Source organism: Pinus tabuliformis, chromosome 7, assembly GCF_031772625.1.
Source record: "Pinus tabuliformis cultivar Carrire ecotype Pingquan chromosome 7, CPIR1, whole genome shotgun sequence".
Taxonomy (NCBI): Eukaryota; Viridiplantae; Streptophyta; class Pinopsida; order Pinales; family Pinaceae; genus Pinus; species Pinus tabuliformis.
In genome coordinates this window covers 1,650,643,526-1,650,667,235 of record NC_142293.1, presented here as the reverse complement: position 1 = coordinate 1,650,667,235, position 23,710 = coordinate 1,650,643,526, and positions in this window count along the sequence as shown.

The window sequence follows — 23,710 nt, the reverse complement described above, 5'->3', positions numbered from 1 at the left end:
AGATCTAGAGGCTGGAATTTTGTTATTGCAAAGAATTGTTGTTGGTTTGAGATTGGAATCATTGGGTGCTTAATGCTTTGAAGGGGGTGAAGATAGGAATTCCATTTGCTGGGAAGGAGATGCTGGATTGGAGCCCTCTGGGTTGTATCTCTTCCTGAACCTTGTTATTCATCAATAAAGCTATCTTGGTTTCTCCTATATACTGATGTATTTTTGATGTATGATTGCATTAGTATGTTTAGTTTATTTCTAATCCTGAACTAGTTATGAATATGAATCCATGTCTTGTCTAGTGTTCTCTTCTTGTGATCTTGCAGAAACCTCTTGAAGCTGGGCGAGCGAGAAGGCAAGTAGCTGGGAATACTCAAAGAGAAGAGAGACCGGATCGAGGGACAAACGGAAGACACCGGTTAGTCCATCTATCTCTCTTCATTCTTAATTCATAAAGGAAGAATACTAGAATAGCTGTCTCTCTTTGTTGCTAAGGCACTGTCACACCTTAGGTGGATAGGATCGTCCTGCATAGGCATTTTTCCCCAAAACAAATTGGCGACTCCACTAGGGAGATCTGTTTAGTCATTTTATTTGTGTTTCTATCATTGTTTGTTTCATAGACTCGACAACAACAATCGAACTGCATCTGCTATTCCCAGATGCAAAGTAGACAGTTGCTGCTTTGATCCAATCACTGGACTTGTCTATGATCTGAACAATGGACTCACAAATGATTTGATGATCCTTTGTGATAGATCTTAGTACTCCCTCAAAGCATCCCTTTGATTGTACCTTGCTTGTTGCTTTGATTTGGCCTGAAACTGTAGATTAATCAGCAATCTGTGACCCAGAACCCAGTGAGAAACTCTCGTTTCTCCTTCAGCGCGACCCCTGTGAAGAGGTTCTGCATTTCAACGCAGGTCCCGTGAAGGCTACCTATGCTGAATGTCAAAACCCCTGTGTTGAGGTTGCGCTGATCCAGTTTGGCCTTGTGCAGCTGGGGTTCTCTGCTCTGTTTTGCCTTGTTTTGATCTCTGATTTTTGCAGCCTGTAACCATCATAGGTACCAGTCTGATAACCCCTTTTCTCTGCTTAAATTCCACCTCCTTTTGTACAAAAAGACTGTGAGTGTTTTTATGTGTTTGTGGCGTCATTTACAGTTTTCCTTTGCATGAGTGAAATAATCATCCTGTAGCCTTTGATTCAGATCTGCTGATTGTGATCTTAGGAGAGAGTTCATTGGCTGTTTGCAGTTGATTATACATTTACTTTTGCTTTTGGTTTGAGTTTGTCTCTTTTAAGTGTCGAAACAAGTATTCATTTCGAAAATCGTTAAGTGTTGTAATCTCTTCTACCCTCTCTGATTTCGAAAAAGTAAACTTGTTTGTATTTGTCATTTAAAAGCAAATTCAAAGTTGTACAAAAAGCTTTCTTTGTAGGCATCAATACTAAGAAAGTGGAAAACAAACACCTGCATTGTGCATTTTCATTTTGATAGTTTGCATGTATGATTTAGGAAAAGTGCATTAGAGTGTGCTGATTGCTCTTTGAGAAAAGATGGTGTCTTTCTTTTCCCTTAGTAGCTAGGATTTTCAAAGCTGAAAAGATATAAAGCTTGCTTATCATCTTTAGACTGCATTTAGGAATTGTATCATACATCTCGTGGTGAACCTAAAAAGGCAAACTTCTAAAAAGATCAACCTAAAATAAATTGAATGAACTTAACAATGCTTTGCAACGTAACGCACAACATAGAGGTCTAGGCTAGAGATGTGTTCCGGCGTCGTAAAGCCTGGTGACTGTCCATCTCGTGGATGGTGGGTGATTCCTCCTGAGGGACGATAGCGCCAGTACGAATTGTGCTCCCACGTACCGTCGCGTATATATTGGGAGACCCCTATAGGCATAAAACCTTTATCCTTAGGAAGCCATGTCGGACGCCCTACTGATCGCAATGCACTGAACACAGCATTCAGGAAGATCGACCGCCCGTACCCTAAAAAGTATTCTGCGGTTTTGCGAAAAGTTTGGCACACCCTCTGCCTAGAACTCCAGAGCAGTTCCTTTTGGCCTTTTTCAGACTCTATAACGGAAAAAGTCCATCCGAGCATTTGTCACTTCGGGCTCGTTAAAACATCGAAGGAGACTAGAGTCATCTTTAGCTTTTTCTCGACTCTTTAAAATTGAAAAAGCAAGTTGTGTCTAAAGCGTCGTTAAAATTTATTTTAAATGGAACAATCACCTCTATTCCTGCGTTGATCTTTAGGTTGAAAAAATGGAGCACACCAACCAAGGAATTCCCCTTGGTGGAAATCCTAGTCCCTTCTCCTCTTGGGGAGATGATGGTGCGCCCCATATAGCCACATTGTTGCTTCCAGGACTGACAATTGGCCTGCCGGTCTTTGCTCTTTTCAACCAATGTCGTTCAGAACACCACCATTCCTGAACAGCCGAATCAACAGTTAGACCAGACTAGAGTTGCCCACCAGTCTTCTACTTCATCTAACTCTTCCTCTCCTCCTTCCTCTTCGCTTGACGGAACTGGTAAAACGAAAAACCAAGTTCCTAAGGAGAAGAAGGAAAAGAAGAAGAAAGAGAAGAAGAAGAAGGAGCCAAAAGCGACTGGGGGCAAACAAGTTTCGTCTGACAAAAATCCACACACAGCACTGACGAGGCCTAAATCGCCATGTGTCATATGCAAGGGAGACCACTTCCACAGAGACTATCCCTGCATCCCTCGGATACTAAGGGACTGGTCTCCCCGTTTGCACAATTCTGTAGCATCAACCTCTGATAGCCATGTTGACTGCTCACCGTCAACTAGTGAAAGTGAAGTCACAGGACAGGGAGGGAAAGCTAGATTTCCCTACAAACTGTGTGAAGGTGATCACGCCATCCACCGTTGTCCCTTCTTAGACGAGGCTAAAAGAGTTTTAGAAGATCGCCCGATTCTACGAGCGCAACTTCCTCCTGGATATCAAAAACTCCTGCCAAGTCCTTCACCAGTTGAGAACCCGACTGGCCTGCTCAGGTGGTCAGCCGAAGCATCTATCATTGAAGATGAACCGTCTGGATCCGTACCTGACGAAAGTCAAAAGGTTGAGGCGGCAGTTGACCCGGTTTTGCCTTCAGAGGCTCTATCTTCGAATGATACCATCACAGAGGAGAATAAAGACGACACCATCCAAATTCTCTTCATCAACACAGACTCCGACGAACAAGGGGGCAATTTGCCCATTCCTTTATCGCAGGAAGGAACTTCGTCAGAGTCATTCCCGGCTGTCTATTCGGTCCCACCACCAAGCAACCTAGTTGTCTCGTTCGACTGGAACCAACTAGGCAGACCCCGTTTGCTAGCAAGCATACCATTCAGAATTATCGTTCAAATATACAGAATGGTAATGGCTGGCACTATTATTTATGAGGGGGCATCTGTGAGTATCCTTTCCTCTATTTCTTGGAAAGCGCTTGGTTCGCCAGCGCTTTTGCCTGAAATGAGAAATCTATCAGGCTTTGATAAAGGAACCAGTCGACCTTTAGGGATCCTCCCCAATGTGCCCATAACATTGAAAGGGAAGACCGTTCAAATGAACGTGATGGTCGTTCAAGGACCCTTGGATTATAACCTACTCCTTGGACGAGACTATATATATTGCATGGGAGCCGTCGTCTCCTCACTCTTTAGAGTAATGTGTTTTCCGCACGAAGGAAGAGTGGTCAAGCTCGTGGACCAACTTTCATTTCTCGGATCACGCATCGCAAATAGTCATGTACCATCCCTAAATGGTCTATTCACGCAAGAAGTGTCTCAACCCACGGTCCGTACTCCTGATGAGCGCGAGTAATCCGGGAGGATATGACTGGAACCCAGGGGGCATGCGTCCTGGTCTGCTTCGGCAGGAAAACTTTGGGTATAGAGTAGGTTTCCGCGGGAGAATATGACTAGTCTGTACCCCGTCCGTCTAGGAAGAGTGGTTATTCTAGAATAAGATTCTTTTGTCAAAGTTATGTGAGTTGGCAGGCTTCGTCGCTCACCTTTGTCTATTTCGGTAGACATTGCTGAGAAAGTGTTTTGTTTGAAAGATTAACGAGACAATCTTTGGGTAACCTGAAAGAGGTAGGCCTCTCTCGGTGAAACAAATGTTTTGACGGAAATGAAGTAGAGGTAACTTTGAAATCGTACTTTATGCCTGGGGGCATGCAAACCTTTTTGAGTGCAAGCAAGGGGCGGCTATTTATTTTTTAAATTTTTAGGTCCTCCCTTTAAACCTGTAGGTCTAACCCTTTAAACTCGTAGGATTAGTCGTTTCCGAACTTGCATAACGAAAGTTTCCGGAGCAAAGCTTCGTGAGATGAAGCTCCATAAAAAATAGAATCTTGATGAGACACTCTTATCATATGACTGGGTAATCAAGCAGTTTTAGCACACAGTTCATGCTCGTTAAAAAATAAACGCAAGATCCGAGCAGTTTTAACGTGGACTTCATGCTCGTTAAAAAATAAACATAAGCAATGAGCAAGTGTTTCCACCAGCGTTTAAGCTCATTTTAAAATAAAAAATGAACCAAATTCCTGGTAAATAACCACTGTGAATGTAATATCATCAGCCATTAAAGCCTTGGTCGTGTTTGCACCGTCACCTCCACTTTTCATTTGGCCGATCGTTCACCTCCATATGTTTGTTTACCCATTTTGAGGAATAGCTGGGAAGAGTGATTTCACTAGCCATCCTTGTGACACTGTCGTGATTGGAAAATTCCAACCTGTACCTGGAATCAGCTGCTAACCCGTTTTATCACTCGTTCCTCAAAAGACGAGTCTTCTTTAAGCTCTTTTCATCTGACTCGTAAAATATGAAAAGATTGCCGAGTCCTTGGCCTTCCAGCTCGTTAAAGGGACAGGAAGTGCTATCCCTCCTCTAGATTTTAATCTTTTTGGACCTGAGGGATTATTGCACAAAAAGATCGAGCGCTTGTTTTATTCGGCTAGTTAAAACTATCGAAAACTCATCCCTTCTGTATTGTTTTATACTTTTTCGGACCTAAGGGATTAGATGACGAAAAAGGACTTTTGGAGTTAACTTTATGTACCTTTTCAGACTCTCTAAAAATGAAAAGGACCAAGTTATCTTTGTCGTTAGACTCGTTAAAATCATTAAATAGCGACAAACTTGTCTTTAGACGAGAACGAGTTTCACTATCGCTAGGCTCGTTAAAACATAGCGATGGGCTTGCCCGAAGGGCAGGTTATAGAACAAGCATATGTTATCCTCCTCAAGCTTGACAAAAATAAAGAGGTACTGGTCAGCAATGACTGGGGAAAAATTGGGAGAAACTCAAGAAAACTTTGATGGTAGCAAGTCGCTCTTGAACATGACACTTTTCCTCCGTACCACAATCGGGTTGGGTTGTTTCATTCACCGGTCACATCCATGGTCTCGCCATACCATCCATATTTGGGGTAATGCTACCAATCCATCGCATCAGTGTCGCCATATGTTCAAGAGAAGTTGTTCAGAAAAGTCAACCGTGTCCCATCCACTGCCGTACATTATCCTTCATCCTTTCATGACCGCCACCCTGAATCATATATCACAGATCGTTTTCGCCTCCATCAAAATCATTAGCTCCGTTCCGTGTCATTGATGTGGGATTCATTAAGGCCCTCCTCTGATGGATCGCTTCTTGTCGACATCAGCTCATTATCCAAGAATTTTATCTAGGAACAACCCCTTCAGTACTTTGAAACTTGCATGCCTCAATGGCAAGTTTCTCACTTCCGGCGACAGGTATACATTAATGACCTTCGACCGAAAAGATTTTGCGTGGTGTTCGACGCCAAGTCCTTTATTCACACCACGTGAATTGTACTGCAGTACCTTGAGGGTCATTATCATTATCGGTGATTCCTCTCGCGCTTGTTAACGGTTTACCTCATTGACCGGTAATCAAGCGATGTCTTTCCATGTTCGACTCCAGAACATTTCTCACATGGATCGACTTGTACTTAGAGTGAAGATCGAACGAGTTTGAAGACCCCAGATCTAGTTTCATCCATCCGGGCTGCGATATATATTCAGGAAAGATAAAGACATTGACATGTACATCATTGCAGCAAATAATCATCCTACCCAAAGGATGATAATTCCATCAAAATTATCAGTCTACCACCAGACGATTGTCTGTTCTATGTACAGAAAAATGAATTTATAAAGTTGAGCATGGGAATGTCCGCCTCAGCTAAATCATGAACGCAGTATGAAAAATAATGTATTGTATTGTATCTTACTACAGGTCCCCTCCCAGCACTGGATGAACTTCAGATCCCCCTGATAAAGCATTTCACCCGATAAACGGCCTCATACTTTAAGGGGCAACTGTTATAGACATTTTTGTGCCTTACAACATTAAGCATGAAATGTCCATAATATAAGGGATCCAAAGTCCCTAAACATGTTGTTCCTACCCCTAGAGGAACAAGGCTAACAAACCACAGCAATTCACAGAAGTTCTCCACCAGAAACTGCTCAAAAACAAGTCAATTCAGGATCAATTCAGTGGCTCCACTAGCTGTCTGCGCTGAATGTCAAAGCCAACACTGGCTACCCGCATTGAATGTCAAAGCCAACACTGGCTACCTGCGCTGAGCGAGAGTTAACATGTGGCAAGTTCATTCCACGAGGTGTCAAAACCCAGGAAGCTTCCAAAATCTTCCTCAATGACACTTGCCTCAAGGAATTCGACTATGATGAGTAAGAGGTTCCAAATCTCCAAGTGGAAGCAAGAACCTCCAAGTGGAATCAAGAACTGACAGAGGGAGAGGACACTAGTCAGATCTCAAGCTGACTCATCCTCTCTCCAAACATCTATATATGGATCTCTCCTCCATGAGATCTAGAGGCTGGAATTTTGTTATTGCAAAGAATTGTTGTTGGTTTGAGATTGGAATCATTGGGTGCTTAATGCTTTGAAGGGGGTGAAGATAGGAATTCCATTTGCTGGGAAGGAGATGCTGGATTGGAGCCCTCTGGGTTGTATCTCTTCCTGAACCTTGTTATTCATCAATAAATCTATCTTGGTTTCTCCTATATACTGATGTATTTTTGATGTATGATTGCATTAGTATGTTTAGTTTATTTCTAATCCTGAACTAGCTATGAATATGAATCCATGTCTTGTGTAGTTTTCTCTTCTTGTGATCTTGCAGAAACCTCTTGAAGCTGGGCGAGCGAGAAGGCAAGTAGCTGGGAATCCTCAAAGAGAAGAGAGACCAGATCGAGGGACGAACGGAAGACACCGGTTAGTCCATCTATCTCTCTTCATTCTTAATTCATAAAGGAAGAATACTAGAATAGCTGTCTCTGTTTGTTGCTAAGGCACTGTCACACCTTAGGTGGATAGGATCGTCCTGCATAAGCATTTTTCCCCACAACAAGTAGTGCACAGGGCCGAAAGGATCCATGAGGATCTGGCCAAGGAATAGGAGCAGCAAGCAAGGAGGTTGTAGGAAGTAACATAAGAGCAAGATCACCTGCAGCAAGCAAATACAGATTTGCAAGCCCAGGTTGATCAAATCATGTAACGATTCAAGTCATTATGGCCAACAATCATTGATGTAAACACAGAGGCGTCGATGGACATCACGACCTGCACGCTGGAAAAATGTTGTGACCACATCCAAGCGGCATGCTCGAACCTGGTAGCTACCAATGCCGAGATGAAGAGGAAGTTGGAGACAGTGAGATCGGCACTGCCAGACCCAGTGGAGATCTACACGAGGACAGTCGAGGGAAAAATCACCGAAGTGGAAGAAAAGAAACAAGCCTTAGCAGACACCCTCACCGACAGCTATGCTTTGATGAACAAAGTCCATTACTGGCCAGGAAGCTTGGCGCTGAAAAATCACTCGGTCTACCCAATGAGAGAGCAAATACAGACCTTATTCGCCAACACAAAGGATTGTACAAACCCTACCTAACTACAGTAGATCAATGACTAGATTTATGCCATCCAGGCCCAAGTTGATCAAATTGAGGAAGAGTCTGCAAAGATGAAGAAGGTGATCATATATCTGCAGCCACTGGTTCAGATGCAGGTTCTAACTTTAAAGGAGGTGTGTGACTCTAGTGGACAACAATGGAGCGACCTGCAAAGACAGCGGCCAACAGTGTTAATGTCAACTTCAGCCGAGGCATTCACCCAATGCGCTAACACAATCCTCGCCGAATGGGACACTGCCATTCAAAAGTACCAGGAATTCAGGTAGCAAACCACGGCTGTTGTTCTAGAGTTGGAGCCTTTGTTTGGAATGGGGGAATCTTCGAGTGAGGAAATTGTAGTAGAAATAGATGCCAATTCATGAGCAACGTCCGAGGCAAAAGAAGCACCAACCCATCCATCAGTAGAACCAACGCAGTTGACAGTGTAGCCACTACCCATAAAGCCCATGGAAATACCAACAGGACCGACCAAGGTCAAAATTAATTGACTCGGGGACGAGTCAAAGAATTGTGTTCGAGGTTTTTTGGGGCCTTCGTTTAATTTTGAAAAGGTTTTGATCAATTTTGGCTGAGTGGAGGATGAGAAGGAAACGGGTGGCAGCAATGGTTAGATTGTCGAGGAGTAAGCTAGAGAGCAAGGCAGGAACATGCAGTTGCGAAAGAGTTGCGACAAGGTGGAAACAAAAGACAAAGGTAGCCGAGTGGGCAGGAAGGTGCAAGAGTAGCCGAGGGAGAGAGTAGCTGAGAAGGAACTGGCAGTCCAGGTAGCAGAAAGGAATATAAAAGGAGAGGGCCAGTAAAGAAGAGAGGTTGGTTAGTCAGTTGGCGAGGCTATGGGATTTGGAAAGAGAACATTTGGTTGCAGCATACCGATATCAGAAGGCAGGAGCCTGGATGAGCAGGGCCCTTGAGGCTAAGACCGAGCTCGTGAGTCTAAACTAGGTATTCCTTGTATTTTCTTGCGGCGAATGCTGAAGATATATTGTATTGTTTTATTGTTAAGTTAATAGAAAAGAAAGGCTAGACTGGTTACAGAATATGATATGTATGGGTGCTATGGTGTGATGACTCTTTAAAAATTTTGAATGTCCCATCAAATGCATGTATTTAGTAGTTCCTGTGTAATAGATGTTATGTTGTTATTTCTGTTATGTGTGTAATGTATATATATTTGTTATCAGATGATGCTTCAGTCGGTGCTCCTTGGACTCCATGATGAACCTTTCTTGCTTTTGGTCGTGGCACGCCTCGGGTGAGACTCCTTACCCTTTGGGTAAGGTGAAAATGTCGACATTGTCCTAGACTACAATGGATCATTGTTGGCCCTTTGTGCCTGAACCCAGGGTCTTTTCTCCCTGATGACTCTTTCGTGCCAACATAACCCATACACTAGAAAAGGTTTATGGATAGCTATTTATTATTAAAGTTTCTTATTTATAACCATTATATGTTAACATCATTAATGTAACCCATACACTTAAAAATCCTTACAAGCACCTATCTAATATTAAAGTTTGTGATATGTGATTTCTCAAGTTAATGTGTTCGGGAATTTGTTCTTTGATTACTGACACTAACTAACTGTGTGTGTGTGTGTGAATTCAATGGTTATTATGAACAATTTTAAATGCATAAGATCGCCCTCCTATGGAGAGAGACGGTGTGTAGGTATGCACGTCATCAATTGTCACTAGGAAAGTGAAGGTGTTTACTTACGGGCATGTATATATACATAATTTTAGACCTAAAAATCATCATGGATGCCATAAACCATTTTGGGGTGAAATTATGCATATCTTCATAATGTTCATTCCCCACACCACCAACATTCTCGATGTGAGAATATGCATTTGTTCACAATGTCAACCCTCTTGGGGAGTGAATGAGTATGTTTGTGCATAGTGAGTGGGGGGTGAAAGTCTGCATTTGTGCATAGTGAGTGGTGGTGAATATTTGCACAAATGGATATCTTGATATCCCCCCCTCCCCAGGAGGATGCCAAGGTGTGCAATTGTGCATAGTGAATGGGGGTTGAAGGTTTTAAATTGTGCATAGTGATATGTGGTGAATATGTGCACAAATGGATATCTTGATACCCCCCCCCCCCCCAACAACAAAGAGTGTGTCAAGATATAGCTTAACATGTGAAGTTGACATTATAGCTTGGCCTATATACAACATGGTACACCCTATAAGTGTATGGTTCATGCATATTACTATCTTCCCCATAGCTTTGTGTATTATATGCCAAACTATATTCATCCTTAATTAAACATAAATTAACCCATACACTATAAAATCCTTACGAATACTTATTTATTATTAAAGATGGAGAGAATCAATTTTTTTTATAAAAAATTCCAAATGCATAAGGTTAGACTCCTAAGGGATGAGGGAGTATAGTTATGCATGTCATAAATCACCACAGGAAGGTGAAGGTGTCTAATTTTGAGCATACATATGTAAATAATTTTAGCCCTAAACACTATCACCCCCCACCACCCACCCTTTTTGGGTGAAAGTATGCATATGAGCACAATGTTGATTCCCCACACCACCCACATTCCGAACATGATAATATGATTTGTTCGTAATGTCGGCCCTATTAGGGGGAAAGGGTGTGCATTTGTTCATGGCAAGTGCGGGTTGAAGGTGTGCATTTGTGTATAGTGAGAGGTGGTGAATATCTATGGATATGTTGACACCACCCCCCATCTTACCCCTGCACCCTCTTAGAGGGTACTACACAAACACCTTCACCCACCATCTCAAGGTTGAATGTGTGAATTAGTGCATAGTTCATGGGGGAGAGAAGGGGAAGGTAAGGCATGTGTTCCACCCAACTTTTAGGTAGGTTTCACAAATTCACATCTTCAATATACCCCACGCCATCAACATATACTTTCCCAAGGGATGAAGGCATGTGTTTGTGCACAATGGGTGGGATGGTGGAAATGTGAATTTGCATGCATATTGGGGGTGGCTTAAGGTGACGACCAACACCCTCCCTCCAAAAGGATATAATAAATAAATGCACACCTTCACTTCCCATTGATGCACCCTTTTGGTTCCCAAGTGAATATGTGGATTTAGGCACTTAGGGTAGGATAATATAGGTATGTCTCTCTACAAAAATGTACACCATCACCACCATATTGGAAATATTTATGTCATTTATGTCAAAGACAGGGGGATACGACAAATGTCAAAGATAAATATTAGAAACTGAAGATTGTTGGAAATATTATTTTTGGACTTTTGATTCCAAGTTTGTAGGATACCCTATCTATGAAGGTATGTTTACTCCAATTTCCTATCTCAAATGAGATAATAGGATACATGGTTGGAAATATTATTCTGAGACATTTCTAACAATATATGGCACTCCCTCTAACTCCATAAGAATGAGGAGACATGAAAAAAAAAAATTAGGATGGTCAAACCAAAAAGTACAAACAAATTGACTCAACCAATTTTACAAGTTAGCCTCATAATTGAATGCAAAAACACTACAAATAAATGATACATGAGTCCATTTGAAGTTTATCCAAGCAATAAGTCATATGAGGTGCACAAAAGAAGATGGGGAAATACTCTTTGGGTTTAAAAGTTTAAGCGATAATGTGATTTTTGGAGTGAATGGGTCATCTTGCCATTTTTGCTATAACTCTTCTTTCATTTCAAACTATGAAACTTGGAGGATATAAAGAGGAGTTCCTCTTTACTTGTGGTTAAAACTTAGAATCTATTTCTCTATACTTTTAGAGATATGTTATGAGGAAGTTAGGTTTCCTAGATGCTCCTGAAATCTACTTCAACCAGGTTAGCTTGGAATTTTCACTATAATTTTTCTTCTAGGATGTTCCAATCTACAAAAATTCAAGATGATAGAGGCTAGATATTGATGTACTTATGATAGAAATTTCATACCTTGGTTTGCTATAATTTACATATATACTCTAAGGAAGTTTGATTTATTGAATGCTCCTCAAATATGCTTCAAACAATGCAGTTTTCCATTTCCAATATAAATTTATTTCTGAGTTTTTGCATACTGTGAAATATGGGGAGGAAAAAGGAGATATATCTACATACTCGTGTTATAAATTTAAAACTTTGGTTCACTATAATTTTTGAGATATTCCCTATGGAAGATAGGGTTATTCAATAGCCCTTAAATCATCTTCAAATAAGTTAGTTTGGAATTTTTTCTATAATTTATTTTCAATAAATTTTATAACGTGAAAAATTCAGAGGTCTAAGGAGACATACAAAAGTTCCTCAAGTGCCAATTTCATAATTAAAATTACAGAATTAGATATGTGGCATGTTGTACAAGTTTTTTCTTGAGAGGAGGCCAAAAATAATAAGTTTTAGGAGAATAGAACCTAATGAAAGCAAAAGCAACTAACATAGCTAGTGAAGGAACAAGCAACAAACAAACTTTGTGAAGGCGAAAGAAGCTAATAGACATTGTTAAGAAGCAAGAAGACTTAGAGAAGCGAGTTGGTGCTTATGAATATTTACAACAGTGGGGATTGGTGTCTCTTGTAGGTTAGTGTCTACATATGTTATAGCCAAAAGGATTGGTGTCCCCTGTAGGTTGGTGCTCACAAATATTGTAGAAAAAGGGTTGGTGTCTCATACAGGTTAGTGTCTACGAATTGATGTAATTATAGGTTAGTGCTTATAAGAAATATTATATTAAGAAGTTCTGTGGTTTTCTCTTGAAAGGGTTTCCATGTTCATCTAGTGTTTCATGTGTTTCTTATGAGATTGAGTTATTATTATGCTTGAATGTTTAAATAAGTGAAAATTATCTTATACTAATTGACGTCTCCTATAAATCGGTGCCTATAAATCTTGCAATATATGGGATAGGTGTCTCTCGTACGTTTGTGCCTACAAATCTTGAAATAGAGAGGATTGGTGTTTCTTGTAGGATAGTGCCTATGAATTGATGTAATATTAAGTTGGTTCCCACAATAGCTATTATATTAATAAATTTTATTGTTTTCCCTCGACATGGTTTCCACAGATATCTGATGTTTCATGCATTTCTTATGAGATTGATGTATTAAGGTGCTTGAATGTTTAAAATAAATGAAAATTATATTATACTAATTCAACCCCCTATCATTATAATTGTGAATCAAACAATTGGTATCAAAGTGTTTTACTTCAAAAATATCCCAACCATTGGAAGAAAGATCTCAAAGGATCCATGGAAAATCATGAAGGTTTAATCAAAGCTCGCTTATTTGATGAAACCAAATTCCTCTAGTAAATCATAAGTTCAATTGGTAAGATGCTCCAACATTAAACTCCTGAGGAGGAAAAGGATGGTTCATGAGCTCTTCAATACTTTTATAATACTTGGAAATTCCTATTGATATTATCCAACTTGTATACTTTGATGGTTGATTCTTCTATTTAACCAAATACTAAAGCTATTCTTTATCTCTTATTCTTTTTGCCCATTTTGGTCCATTATTGCTTCAATCTCCTTTTAAATTGTCTTTGGAAGTTGTTTATTCCATCCGATGGTCTTATTTTCACCATTAATATGTTCATCTAATGAAACATATTTTGTTTCCTTGAAGGGATATAAATCTGCAACACTAAAGATTGGAGAAATCCCAACGTTACTTGGATGTTCTATATGTTAAGCATTAAAATATTTTTTCTTAAAACTTTACATGGTCCAATGTTCTTAAGTTTTGATTTGTTTTATGTCCCTATAGGAAAGCTATATTTTCTCAAAGAGGCCTTAACGAAGTCACCAACTTCAAAATTCAGTTATTGTTTTCTCATTTCTACTCTCTATTTATACTTTCTTCTACTTTCCTGCAATTGTTGGTTAGCTCTTTCCTATAGTTCCTGCCTATTTGCGGAAAAATCCTCACCTTCAATTCTTCTTAGTTCTTGTTTTCCTAAATTTCGTAATTCATATACCCCTCTCGGATGCATTCCATACAAAATTTATAATGTACTAATCCCTATGCTTCCACTAAGTGAACCACTATATACAAATTCTACCTAAGCAATTAATTGTTCACACTGTATGGGATTTTCACTTACCAAACTTCTTAGAATGTTTCCCAAACATTTTTTACCCCCTATGTTTATCCATAGATAGATGGGTGGCATATTGAGCCAAAATTCAAGTTAGTACCTAGTTTCTTCCACATATTTCACCAAAAAATACCTACAGACCTTGTATCTCTATCAGAGACAATGCATTTAGGAAATCCATGCAACGTTACTATTTATTTAGAGAATAATTTTTTATATTGGTTGCATCACTAGTTTATGTACTAGCTATGAAATGTGCCATTTGTTGGCATTATGATTCAAGTGTTGTCCTTGATGGCAACTCACTCAGAGGTTGGTACAGGTGATGGCAACTTAATCAGAGGACAGATCTGAGTACAGCAGGCCAAGACAGTTCATACACGCAGGTTCGTTAAGCCCAAGTCGCGTGTACACGCAGGTTGGCTTCATTAAAAGCGCGTGTATGTGGAAAACTCATTTTGGTCCGTGGCGGTTATTCCTTGGAAGTTGTGCCTATGGTTTCGGACCATGGTGTCTCGACGAACGTGTCGATCCCTAGCATTGAGTTGATGGTATTGGATTTCTATGGTTTTGGCCCTTGGTATTGAGCAAGGCCTAAAGCTATATAAGGAGAAACATCATTAGGCCAATGAGCAAGAGTGTGTGAGTGATGAAGATCTGAGGAAGTGTGAGATCCAAGTGTTGGTTATGGGTTGGTGATCTGAACCAAGGTTTCACTCATGTGGAGGATGATGAATGATGGAACGAGATCTCAAGGCTTGGAATGATTATCTTCATATGGTTTGACTGTGGATAGATCAGATCTACTGACGCATGTTTATTATTATGATCTGGGTATGTTTTGATGTATGATATAGTTGCAGAGTTATAAGTTAGAATTTGCAGATCTGTACGCGGGTTGGCTTTGGTAAAAGAGCGTATACACGCAGGTTGGGTTCATCCAAGTAGCGTATACAATGTGAAGTATGATATTTGAAGATGAAGTTGGATCTGGTTGTTGTTATGTTGTCTGGTTGTTGTTGACAGGGTTACAGTGATTCAGAATTGGGTGTTTCAGTGATTGATGATGCAGGTTGTTCTACAATGGTGATTGTTTCATGGATCCAGTATGAAAATGTATGAAACGTGGTCCCGGGAAGATCGTAGGCCGGCACCTACGTACTGGTAAACATATCAGCCAGTACAAGAGCCAAGGGGGTTGTAGCTCCCTTCCAGGAGCAGCTGGAAAACGAGTGAAGGTTGTAGCCTTCTGTAGGGTTGACACCTACGTACTAGTAAATGGATCGGCTAGTACAAAAGCTATGAGGGTTGTAGCCCTCTGCAGGTTGCAGCCTGCGTGCTGGTAAAGGACTGCACCAGTACATTGTAAAAGAAGTTTCTTATTAAAGAGAAAGAGACGATTTGCAGCAGGTGGTTTTCACCCACATTGGGTTTCCACCTTATATCATGGTGTTTATGTGTGTGGCTCTTGTGTGATGTTCTGTTCTGTTATTCTGCACCTGTTTACTGTTAATATGATTAATAATGATCTGATGCATTTACTGAAGATTAAGCTAACTGAATAATAAGATCTCTGGATATACGCGAGTTTCATTAGACACAGTAGCGTGTACACGCGGGTTCACTTAATTGAAGTAGCGTATATGATTCTGAGCATGAAATTGAAAAAGTTTGATTGATCTGATAATACTGATTCACCCCCCCTCTCAGTATTATTTCCAACAATTGGTATCAGAGCAGGTCCTTCAGAGAAGCTTGATCGCTTGAAGGAGATTCGTAGAACAATGGGGAAGAAAGCACGTCAGAAGAAGAAGACAGCTCAAAGGAACTATGACAACCTGCCGTTGAGTGGAAGTAAGAATTCAGATCCTGAATCACCTCAGAATGAAGATGGAAAAACAAATGAAGCATCAGATCAAACCATAGATCAACAAGATCTACCTAGCAAAAGGGAGAATGCCCTCAAAGAAGAAATCATCAAATTAGAAGATCTGTTGGAATGTGCCTCCAGAACTCGACAAATGCTGCTAGCACTGAATAAAGAGCAAGAAAACGAGATCCTCAAACTAAGGCATCAGTTGGATGAAGGAAGGAAAGCTGAAGAGACCTTGAAGAAGCAATGTCTAGACAAAGAAGAGCAACATCAAGTTGAGGTAAATATCTTGAAAAGTAAATTAGAAGAAAAGGATAAACTATTACGATTTCAAGATAGTACTAAGATCTTGGATGATATTCTTAGTAATCAAAGGTCCCCTGCTATCAAAACTGGTCTTGGTTTTCATGAGTCTATTGAAGGTGAATCTGGTTCACAAAGTAAGACAAGAATCTCTAATGCAAAATCTGAAAGGCTCTACAAGGAAATGAAAGGTCAACCTCATCAACAATCAAGGAAAGAGACTCCTCAAAGAAAATCTTTTACTCCTCCCATGAATAATGTTGAATGTTATGTATGTCATAATCTTGGACATATTGCAGCCATATGTAGAAGAAGAAGGTTTCAAGACCATCATGCAAAAAGATCATCACATTCAAGGTACTTTAATGGATATTGCTTTTCTTGCAATATATTTGGCCACAAAGCTGCTGATTGCTATAAGAAGAATATGAAACATGTAAGATGCTATGCATGTAACAAGTTTGGACATAAAGCAAGAGATTGCAGGAACAAAGCTCATGATAAGAAGAAATCATCAACATGCTTGAAGATATGGAAGAAGAAGGAAGTTCAGCCAGAAAGATGTGGCACAGCACAGGGTACTCAGCACAGCACAGACATAACAGACTCAGGGGGAGCTGAAGATGTAAAACTTCAGTGTTCTAATTCTCATACGCAAGTTTCATGAAGTAAAGCCGCGTATATACGCGAGTTTCACACTGCAAAGTCGCGTATATGTCAGTTTGTGAAAAAGCAGTGGGGGAAGACTCAGAAAAGGGGTCTGATATGATCCAGTCCAATATATGCTCTATTGGTTAACAGTTACAGTCTGCTGAGGATGTTTGGAAATGTTTTGATACTTGTAAGATGTTAGAAGTGTTTAATCCTAACTTGATGATGATGAGATCTTGATGCTTATTATTGGTGTATGCATGATCAGATCTAACTACAGATGGCACAGGCTCAGGGGGAGCATATACTTCAAATAATGCATTGTTGGCATTATGGTTAAAAGTTGTTGATAAAATCTATGAAGCTAAATGATACATCTTGTTGTTTGATCAAAGGAATGGCATTGCAGGTTGATGGTACAGATCATATATGATGAATGATAGTCATGGTCTTGAATGAATTGCTGGTCCTAGAACTTGCATCTACTCAGGGGGAGCATGGATGGATTGATACAACTTGGAGCCCATTCAGAAACTTCAGCATGTATCTCTGTTGTGATATCTCTTTTATGGTGTCAAGGTCATGTAACGGCCTATGTTGGTTTCCCCACTATGCCTGGGATGAATGATGTAAAGTTCATGTCTTATCATGAGTAAACTCTTAATGTATCTCCACATGGTTAGGTGGATGAGTCAATATTGGTATATCCCCACTAGTTTGGGTGATGAATGTATGTATTGAGTCTTTTGGTGATAGGAAGGTCTTCTATGGTGTATAAGTCTTTTTTCTTCTTGAAGAACATCTTTTGCAGATCTTGCCTACAGTCAAGGGGAGCATGAACAGCACAATTCAGCAAGAGCAGGATGGATAGATTGGTACACTTTGGCATACACAAAGGGGGAGCACATTTGGAGATTGCAGCAGGTACTCAGGGGGAGTATGGACAGCAGAAGGTATACCAAAGAAGAGGATATCTTGGTTCGCCCTTTGCCCTTGATGTCAAAGGGGGAGAGTGACTTGGTGTGGTGGTTGCCATCAAGTCCAAAGGGGGAGATTGTTGGCATTATGATTCAAGTGTTGTCCTTGATGGCAACTCACTCAGAGGTTGGTACAGGTGATGGCAACTTAATCAGAGGACAGATCTGAGTACAGCAGGCCAAGACAGTTCATACACGCAGGTTCGTTAAGCCCAAGTCGCGTGTACACGCAGGTTGGCTTCATTAAAAGCGCGTGTATGTGGAAAACTCATTTTGGTCCGTGGCGGTTATTCCTTGGAAGTTGTGCCTATGGTTTCGGACCATGGTGTCTCGACGAACGTGTCGATCCCTAGCATTGAGTTGATGGTATTGGATTTCTATGGTTTTGGCCCTTGGTATTGAGCAAGGCCTAAAGCTATATAAGGAGAAACATCATTAGGCCAATGAGCAAGAGTGTGTGAGTGATGAAGATCTGAGGAAGTGTGAGATCCAAGTGCTGGTTATGGGTTGGTGATCTGAACCAAGGTTTCACTCATGTGGAGGATGATGAATGATGGAACAAGATCTCAAGGCTTGGAATGATTATCTTCATATGGTTTGACTGTGGATAGATCAGATCTACTGACGCATGTTTATTATTATGATCTGGGTATGTTTTGATGTATGATATAGTTGCAGAGTTATAAGTTAGAATTTGCAGATCTGTACGCGGGTTGGCTTTGGTAAAAGAGCGTATACACGCAGGTTGGGTTCATCCAAGTAGCGTATACAATGTGAAGTATGATATTTGAAGATGAAGTTGGATCTGGTTGTTGTTATGTTGTCTGGTTGTTGTTGACAGGGTTACAGTGATTCAGAATTGGGTGTTTCAGTGATTGATGATGCAGGTTGTTCTACAATGGTGATTGTTTCATGGATCCAGTATGAAAATGTATGAAACGTGGTCCCGGGAAGATCGTAGGCCGGCACCTACGTACTGGTAAACATATCAGCCAGTACAAGAGCCAAGGGGGTTGTAGCTCCCTTCCAGGAGCAGCTGGAAAACGAGTGAAGGTTGTAGCCTTCTGTAGGGTTGGCACCTACGTACTAGTAAATGGATCGGCTAGTACAAAAGCTATGAGGGTTGTAGCCCTCTGCAGGTTGCAGCCTGCGTGCTGGTAAAGGACTGCACCAGTACATTGTAAAAGAAGTTTCTTATTAAAGAGAAAGAGACGATTTGCAGCAGGTGGTTTTCACCCACATTGGGTTTCCACCTTATATCATGGTGTTTATGTGTGTGGCTCTTGTGTGATGTTATGTTCTGTTATTCTGCACCTGTTTACTGTTAATATGCTTAATAATGATCTGATGCATTTACTGAAGATTAAGCTAACTGAATAATAAGATCTCTGGATATACGCGAGTTTCATTAGACACAGTAGCGTGTACACGCGGGTTCACTTAATTGAAGTAGCGTATATGATTCTGAGCATGAAATTGAAAAAGTTTGATTGATCTGATAATACTGATTCACCCCCCCCTCTCAGTATTATTTCCAACACCATTTTTTACAACCTATAAAAAATGACATAGATTTATTCATTACCTCCTTGGATTCTTGGTGACCCCAACACAAAATCCATCCTTAGCGAATCCTAGGATATGCTTTGGATTGGAAATAGTTTATATAAACTTGCATTTTGAATGCTTCTTTTGGCATATCGGCATATTCTTCATCTCTCAACAAACCCTTTTACATTATTCTACATGCCTAGCCCAAAAATAAAAATCATTTACCTAGGAAAACATTTTATCCTATCCAAAGTGTCCTAATAGTCCTCCATTATGTCTTCCTTTATCATACTTTCTATCACTAACCATCTTTGTATGCATAACTTGCTATCCGTGAATATAATTCCTTTTCGTATCATGCAATTCAACCATGTAGTTTTATTTGTGCAAACTAGATTTTCACACACTGCATAACCTTCCTTAAAATTTGCATCATCTTTGTACATTTCCTTTAACTCAACAAATCCTAAAATGTTAACATAGTCATGCCGAACCAAATCAATTTTACTTATGCATCGACCACCTAGTTTGATTTACCACTTGTGTGCTTAGTAACATATGTGACATTTTTTAAAAATTACACCCATTTAGCATGTATTTTGTTCAATTTATTTTTACTAGTCACAAATTGTAATTATTTCCAACATCAACTTCTTTAGTGCTCGAACATTAAACTCTCTTTATCATATGAGGAATATTTTTGTTTTGTTTCATTTAGCTTTTCGCTGAAGTATGTAATTATTCTTTCTTCCCAGCTTAGAGAAACTCTTATTGCAGTCCCACTAGCATCTGCCTCAACTTGGAAAAACTTATTAAAGTCTAGAAACGCGAAAACATGTTGTTATGTAATTTTCTACTTCAACAATAAAAAAATTTTATTAGCTAATGTAATCCATTTAAATAGCTATTTTCTTTCTTTAATAACTTTCGCAATGGGAGCACACATACTACTAAAGTTTTTGATAAATTTCTTATGAAAACTTGTTAAAACATAGAGTAAAACATTATATAAGTTCTAATCTAGGTTTCTAAATGTTGGATGTAATTTAACAAAAAAACATGCATGTGGTCATTTAAGATATGACTTTACCCTAAACATGAATTTAAACAAGTCATCGTCATTTTTCAAATTTTTATCTTTAATGCACTTGATGTGAATTAACTTGAATATCTAACTTGTGCAACTTACTCATTTCTTAGAAAAATATTGCCATGTTGCTTTGAATTCAAGCTGGGAATTGCATTCACTCGTCGACATTGTTAAATTTTGCCAACACATGTAATTACCTAAATAAACTTACTTTTAGTTTTCATTGGCACTGATAACTATTTTATACATTTAATTATTTATTATGTTCTCAATTTCAATTCTATAACTTGCAAGAAAATATTTTCTCTGTGAGAAATAGCCTAACAAACAACAATTTTTGGAATAAAAATGTCTCTAGGAACATTAAATCTAAAATATAAGGAAACATTTCAAACTTTTTACAAGAAATGAAGTAAGGTCAATGTTAGGAAGATTGAAAATATATTACCAAAAGAATTAACTATCCATATTGTCATTGAAATTAAAGAACAAAGAATTAAATGTACAATTTAGAGTGCACAACAAGAAGATTGGGCTGGTGAATAGAAACGAGGTTCAACAACCCCAAAACAAGCAAAATCAACTTTTATTACAATTCTCTAGTAGAATAATCTAGTTTCTATTCAAATATCATAGGAAACACCAAAAAAGGAATCACAAGAGAATAGGCCTATTGATTCAACACCACCTACTACAAAGCAAATGATATATTGAAGCATCCAACAAACTTGAAACATAGAAATATTAAAAAAGGTACTTCTAACATGCAAAATGAAAATATAGGTAAATTAAGTGCTAAAATTGAGCAAATCCTAGGTTATCCCAAGGATCAAGTTACTCAAACACATGGGAGATTAAAACTCAAGATGTTGCAACTTCGAATGTTTTTGGTATTATAACTGAAGATGTTGCAACTTCGAATGTTTTTGGTATTATAACTCAGTGAACTAAAATAATTTCCTCTTCCACTATAGTTACTCCATTAGCTATTGGTATATTATAACTAAATCAATTAAAATAATTTCATATTCTACTATAGTTTCTCCATCAACTATTGGTATATTATAACTGAATCAATTAAAATAATTTCATCTTCCACTATAGTTACTCCATTAGCTATTGGTATATTATAACTAAATCAATTAAAAAATAATGTCATCTTCCATTATAGTTACTCTATTATCTACTTAAAATGGTAGTGTTACTCCTTCATTGCTCACATTATATCAATTAGATCTGTGATCTTGTAGAACAAGATGTCAAGCCTTTAGGAGATCATTTCTTTAGCCCAAAAAATATGACAATTACCTGAAAATCAAAATCAAAATTATTGGTTAAAGAATTACTACAACAATGTATGGTTTGGCACCCTATTAACATATAGGAGTTTGTGTGGTTTGGCACCCTATTAAGAGGAAGTTGCTTAGAAGACAAGGAAGTTGCGAAGACACAACAAGCCTTCGGAAGTGCAAATTCATGGTACAAACAAAGTACTCGCATCACTGAATTGGAAGCAATATTAGGTAACCAAAATATATGAGTGTAAGATCACTAAATTGAAAGCAATATTAAGTAACCAAAAGATAATATTGTAAGAAAAATTAAATCTTAATGATGACTTCCAACTTATTAAGATCAGAAGTAGAAAAGAAACATGGAGTAAAATTGCAGGGGTGAGGCAGCAGTTTGATTATGAGCTATATGAAGTTGAAAGGAAATATAACTAAAAGGTTGGTGTTTGGCCATAAATGCATCTAATGAATTAGAACCCCAGAAGCAGAAAAATAAGATGAATGCATAAACTATTTCCATGGTTTAGAAAGCAACAATTTAACTTTTTCCAAACCCAAGTGAAACAGGGAAAAAATAGTTGAAAAGATGCAAAATTCTTAAGAAAAAACCATCATAATTAATAATGAGTTGAAACATACTGTCCTAAAATTTCAAAGAAAACTCTACCAATTTTTTCATGATTTGCTTTTATGTACTAATAGACCGGAGATTCAAATAGATGATAGAAAATTCTCGGAAAAAATCATTTACCATTTTTTCTATGATTTGCTTAGATGTACTAATATACCGGAAATTAAAATAGACGATAAAAAGTCTTCTTGAAAAAACATGGAGAGTACAAATTTCTTTACAGATGGACCGTCCAAATCATGTACCGATTCCCATAAACAACACTCTGATTTACAACACTCAACGAATATTTGGGAGCCGAAGAGTAAAACATCAACACTCTGCCGATGCAAAACTTTCATTATCGCTCTCGGCTTTGAGGACACTGACCGCAGGAAAAGTAGCGCAAAGCCCATCCATGAGCTCCCCATTGCTAAGACTGCGCTCTTCTGCAATTGGCCCCAGAGTTTTCTCCAAAGGTCGCTGTCTTCCGATACAAACCCTCCGCTGAGGAGCGATTTCCATGCACCGCATATCAATTGCCGCCATCGTCTTCGGAATTGCCGATACCATAATCATTTTGTATGGAGAAAACAATCTTGAAACGAAAACTCCAACCTGCACCCAACCCTAAGAAGAAACTGCGAGCCCGGGCGAAGAACAGCGCGTTTAACGACCAGAAATGGTTTCCAAACCGGAAAGCTAACGCAGGGACAAATTCTTGGGTGTGCCGTAGTGTGTATTTAAAGGCAGATGTGTCGCCTCCATTTATAGTGTCTCCAAAACTCGTGCGGTTGTGGTCGTAATTTTGGTGGATCTTGCAACGCCGCGTGGGCGTCTCTGGAAGGTTGTCACAAAATATTGGTGGTTTCGGAAGAAATATTGGTACCTACTTTGACGGAGAGGCAATGAATGTCCTCTCGACATCTCAGGTCTCTTGTCCTTTTAATAAGATTGTGTGATATTTTTCACTGGAGTTGTCTATCAAAAATAGAGTTCAAAAATTTTCAAAAAAATTATGATTGTTTTTTTAATGATGGAGATGGATTTAACGCCTGAACATCTTGAAGTTTCGTAGCTATAATTTTGATTTCCAAAAAATTATGAATGGTATTTTTACGATGGAGATGGATCTAACGCCTGAAAATTTTGAAGTTTCATACCTATAATTTTGATTTCCAAAAATTAAAAAAGAAATTTTATCAAAATTTTACCAAATATTCTATTAATTTTTTTAACCTAGTTATTTCGACAATAACAAAATATTGTAGTGATATGATAATAAACCCACACGA